The sequence below is a fragment of the Vigna unguiculata genome, chromosome 3 (genome assembly GCF_004118075.2).
Source record: "Vigna unguiculata cultivar IT97K-499-35 chromosome 3, ASM411807v1, whole genome shotgun sequence".
NCBI classification, from domain to species: domain Eukaryota; kingdom Viridiplantae; phylum Streptophyta; class Magnoliopsida; order Fabales; family Fabaceae; genus Vigna; species Vigna unguiculata.
Genome location: NC_040281.1, coordinates 58,145,330 through 58,151,329, shown reverse-complemented (window position 1 = coordinate 58,151,329; position 6,000 = coordinate 58,145,330).

Sequence of the window (6,000 nt, the reverse complement as noted above, 5' to 3'; positions counted from 1 at the left end):
TAAGAAAATAGAACACATGAAATAGTTCTAAATGTATAAAAAAAAAAGATATTAATGCAGTACTATATAACCTCTAGAACAGTAGTAGTTTGGTAAACATGTAATGTACTTGTTTTTAATTACAGAAGTTTATTAATTTTTTAAAATGTTTTATTAATAATTAGGTCTTTACATAGATTTTTAAAACAAATTTGTTGATTCAACATATTGCGCTAGTTATTGCAAACCTCGTCGTGCATTCATATTTTTTTTTATAAATCAAAAGTATATTTTTTAAAATATTTATACCAAAAAAACCATAAAAAATAAATTTCAAAGTCCATAACGTAAATATTTAACTCATTTTACCCTGTAGTTAAGGAACTTTAATGAAATTTAATTGAACCGGGAAAAAAGTAGGAACAAATCAGATTCGCTAATTAAAATTTCCTGTGGCTAAGAAAAATGTTATTAGGGTACTAGATACATAGATGTAGCATAAAAAGTTAATTAGTCAAACTAGTATTAAATCCACATCAAAAAAGTATCTTTACTCTTTGATTACGGCCGCCGGTATTTGGAGGAGTACTTTAGAATTTCATATTTCACATTTTATTTTTAATTAAGTTTAGATGTCAAATAAATAAATAAATAAATATAAATATATATATATATATATATATATATATATATATATATAATAGAAAATTTTCATATTTCAAGAAATTGTTCTTATAATTTTTTTATAAAATTTTGTAAGAATTTTTTTTTATTATTTTTTCTAAAAATTTTAATTAACAGGTAATTTTTTCATACATAGTTATTTTTTTCAAAATTATAAAATTCTCAAATATTTTTTATAAAATTGTTTTCCAAAAAATATTTTGTACAAAGTATTTTGAAAAAAATTGATATTAACTTTTTACAAATTATTTTTTATAACAAATTTTTTAAGTATTTCGAAAAAAAAATCAAAACAAAATTAATAAAAAATATGTGCTTTTTTTTTAATAGTGATTCTTGAACAGCTTCATATGATATAATTTCTAATTTTGTATAATAAACTGTTAGATTTCAAAAAAGAAAACATACCTTTATAAAAACAAAATACTCATAATTACACATTTTCACATCACATGCATCATCTAATTACGATCGTTTAATAATAAAAATCATTAATTTATAACAACAATTGACTTTATTTCTAGAAGACCAATGAATTGAATATTATTATTCACTCACACAAAGCTACTTTCTAAGAGTTAAGTCATTTTTATATTATAGAGTAAATTCCTTACATTTTACTAGATATGTTTTTTTTTCCTTCTCACATGAATTCCAAATTATATAAACTTCCATCAACTCTCACAACATAATTTCTTATTTTTTGTGAATTCAATATTAATAAAGTCAGAATAATTTGCTTCCAAATCACCGTTACAACCTACAACCTTTGAACGTATTAGTTTTCCTTAAAAATAACTACATTCACGTCATACAAATACCATATCAACATATCATTATAGATTATGGGCATCACATTAGTATAGGAAAGTGATCTATCCTGTTTGAGTTTTCTAAATTTTTATCGAAATTAATTTTGCTCAGTGTTGCAATCGACTCGTCCAACGACCAAGTACTATGAATAAAAATTGAGAAATTTGCTCAATAAGATAAGACTTGTCTAATGACCCAACTAGTATGAGCTCTTAGTTTTCTACAAATTGAATTTCGCACAATGATTTAAACCCTGGGAGCCTTACTCAAACAACGCATCCAATGAATTTTGACTCCTTACTGAGTAAAACAATCTAAACTCTTTGTTTTATAAACATGAATTTTTCTTAGTGAGAGAATTACTCGTCCAACAAATCTGTATAATTTTAAAAATCTCTCGGATATATCAAAGCCTCAAACTAGCTCTAGCTAAATTTTTTTTTTATGGTATGTCATGCCAAAAATGAAATACTTGTTATAAACTTGATCTCTCACTAAACTTATTTAATTTAATATATATCTCAAATAAACTCACTACTCACACAATTGATATATGTTTTTGACAGGTATCAAATCACTCTCATATTTTAAGAACCAACCGTACCACAATTCATTTAAATAATTCAATTCGAGTATAGAAATCACAACATTTCTACAACTAAATTAAACTAACAATAAATCTTATAAGAATTCAAGCCAACTTCCCTTATTTGTATTAAGACGCTTGACTTTAATAAAATTCTAAGAATTTCCATTCTTACAAGATATTATACTTGTGTAAAAAAATGTGTATAAAATGAAACTTTTAATAATTTTTTTTAAGATTTAATAATAAAATATTTAAATTTCACAGAGAATATAATTTCTGCTCTAAATCACTGTAAGTCCTTACACGTAATAAATAAAATAAATATATAAAGTGTTTGAAAAAGCATGTACAAAGAATTATGTATTCAAATTTTATCGTCACGGTTGTAAAAAATTATATACTCTCATTTTTTTAATTCTCACATAATTCACCATGTTGTTTCATTAAGTTCCTTTTATTATTATTATTATTATTATTATTATTATGTTTATGTATAATCATTGTATATAAGATAATGATTTTAGTTTTTGAATATGAAATATCTTTTTACGCATTTTTAAGTAGATGTCTTGTAAGGTGATATATTACTATTGTACTTTAGCTATAATCTTGATTGTTATTTTTCTTGTCTTTGATTAGATAAACTAATTGGAATTATTTTGATAGAAAATGAATATCAATTATTATAGAAAAAAAATATTTTGCTCAACAAAAAAAAAATATTTCACTCATCACAAATGTGGGACAGCCCGTGGGCTCGCGGGCTAATCTAGGGTGAGTCAGAAAAGTGAACTCAAAATTAAACTGCGAAACGGACCAATCTAATCCACACTTTGTGAGCCAAAACGCGAGATGGGTCAAAACGGATCAGACCAGTTCGCTTTGCAATCCCTAAAAAAAAGGAAAAAAAAAAGTTAGAAAGTCTTATATGCCATATATTGAAGTAAAGTTGTCAAGATAAATAGTAAAAGGAAATAGTGAAGTTGGTAGAATGAAAAATGCACATAGAATTATTTTTAAAGGTGCGTATATAATTAAATAAAAAGAGTATTATTAGATGTGTATATTGAAGAAATATTAGTGCAATTGGTTTTGAAAAGAAAGTGGTGAGATAGGGACAAAAATGATGGGAAAGGAGGAAGAGAGAGAAGAGAAAAGAAGCGGTGTTAGTATTAGTGAAGCATATGCTTTTAAGCTGCTTCAATTATGCTAAGCTTTTGTAATGTTGTATAAAGTAGAAGATCAAAGTCCATTCTAAAAAAACACTCAAAGGCACACCAATTAACCATCATAACACTCACTCACACCCCTCCAATGATGTGCACCTCTATCTTTTCATTCTTTACCTAAACCCTTTAAAAGCCAAAGGATTGTCTTCCAAGGAATAACGTATGAATCAACTTTTTCTGTTACCTTTTAAAAGCAGATGCTGACACCTGAAGCCTTGCTTATTATTATTTTATTTTCCAAGATAAAAAGTTTCCAACTCAAATATTCCTCTCTCCTGATAATAAATATAAATATAAATAAAAATAGATATTGTGTGAGACAGGATAGGAGTTGAGAGAGGCATGGATGACGGAAGAAGTAGCCGACGAAGCAAAACATGCCTTTTTGGATTGCTCATCTTTTGGTAGATATGCAGCCTTTTAGACCACCATGCTTACCTGTTCCCTCTTCCCTCTCACTCTGTTTACAATAACATTTTAATCAACTTTTACAACTTTTCCTTCCACTTTTATCTTTTCTCTTCTCTCGCTTCCTTCTATTTCACATAATTCCACCATATCCAACATAACATCAAATCAAACCGCTACCATATTTTATAATCCTAAAAAGCTGCAAAGTATATGTATTATTATTATTATAAGAACAGGAAATATCCACCGTATCTTATTCCATTTTTACATTAATGTCTGATTTGAGGCAGGGAGCAGCGGCAGCTGGAAGGAACTTCCACGTCATCTGGATCCCATTTAACATATAATTCGGAATAGTAACCGTGTCATAAGACATTAACGTTTGAATGAATCGGAAAATAAGGTGCAATTATTCAAATAAAAAATGAGGATAAGAGGTGCCCATAACCACACTGGGACAGTGACCGTCTAATACTTCAAATCTTGTATAATGATGCATGTCAGTGTCCATGGGTCTGGAACAACCTGGCAATTTTATCTTATTATGTCATCTGCTTATCTATCTACACAAATTTTATTACCTCTTAAATTCATTTTTGCCTAACATATCTTCTCTTAATGCATGCTCCATTTATAGATCAAAAACCCCATCTCTGTGTTTCACCCATGCCTACTACTTTGCAGTGGCCCAACAATTGTTGCACCAATCCAACTTTAGGAATTGCTATTTACACCCCCTTCTTAATTTCTCATACCAAATCTCTTTTTTTCCTAAATTATTCTTAATTCTTTCTATCTCGTTTATCCTCCTCCTTCTTCACCTAAGATACACCTACTTCTCTTATCTCAAGGTGCAAACCTCGCAAACATTCAACGGAAGCAACAAAATCCACTTTATCTAAGTTGATGTTGTCCAACGTTATTTGTTGTGTTATTCATGTAATTGAAAATGTGACAAGATTAACCGGTTCTTCGAAGCTTTGATCCAATACCATTGAAATCCAACCTTCGAACATTCAAGGCACAAGGAATGTTATTTTCAATTGGAGTGGATTAGGAAAACAACCAAAGACAGTACCAAGCAGAATACTTGCGAAATATGCGTTAATGTTTCGGTGAAAATAATATCTTTATGTGAAAAGGAAAAATTAGGCATTATTAGAAATAATTGAGATGCGAGAAGTGGAAGAAGAAGAAGAAAGGGGAGTGTAAATAGTAATTGGTTTAAAGATTTGATCAGTAATATGCCCCTTCAATATGCTTTTTCATTGAAGGCCCAATACTACTTTCGTTAGAAACCCATCATTCTTTGGGCCGTTTCTCTTGTTACAATATACGCAGAGAGCTTCTTCCTGCACCTCTATAAATCTTCCGTTACATCCCAGTTAAAAGAAAGCCTCTTTTTATTTTTTAAATTATGTAATCCAGAAGCTTTTTTTGTAATTTAGAAGTTAAGAATAACTTTCAAAAATTAAAGGTGTTAGAAAAACATAGCTTTGAATTGTACAATCCGAAAATTATTTATTTTATAATTTATTTTTTACTTAAATTATATAATCTACAACTTTTCTTTTAAATAATTTTTGAATTGTATAATATATGAGATTGTAGGAGAAAATTTATAAATGTGCATATAAACAATTGGATACATACATAGAGTATACCAATGAAAATGTTAGAGAAATGAAATAACAGAACACATGTTCAACCTATTGAATGAATGAATAGTTTCTACAATTTTACTCCCTCGGTTTATTTATAGTTTATGTTTGCCATTTAAAGTTTCAGAATTGTATTAGTTGTGTCTTTGTTGATTATACTCTGATGCCCGTATTGAATTTGAATGATAACTAATTTAAAACATCCTTCAACTCTTACTAACTATTTTCATCTATGTGAGTCCAATATTAACAGGGTTAGATGAGTTCTCTTCTAGAATCACAATTCAATACACTTGCAAACAAACAATTTTAAACATTTAAAGTACATATTTATTATGATAGTATGTTATGCGTGAGTAGAAGATGGTGCGACTGAGAGAGTGGTGAAACAATATAATGATGGTGGTTTTCCTAGAGAGAGTAGTGGTCATTTGTATTGTATATATTCTCCTAATTGATAAGTATTAATTATCTTTCAAAAGTTTTGCTTTGTTTTTCTAATGGAGAAGATTTGTAAATACATTTTATATACTTATATGTCAATTTTTTTTATCAATTATGTAATATTTTAAAGCTTAATTATGTTTTAAGTCCACAATAAATTTAGAAAATTTCAATTGAATACTTGATAAAT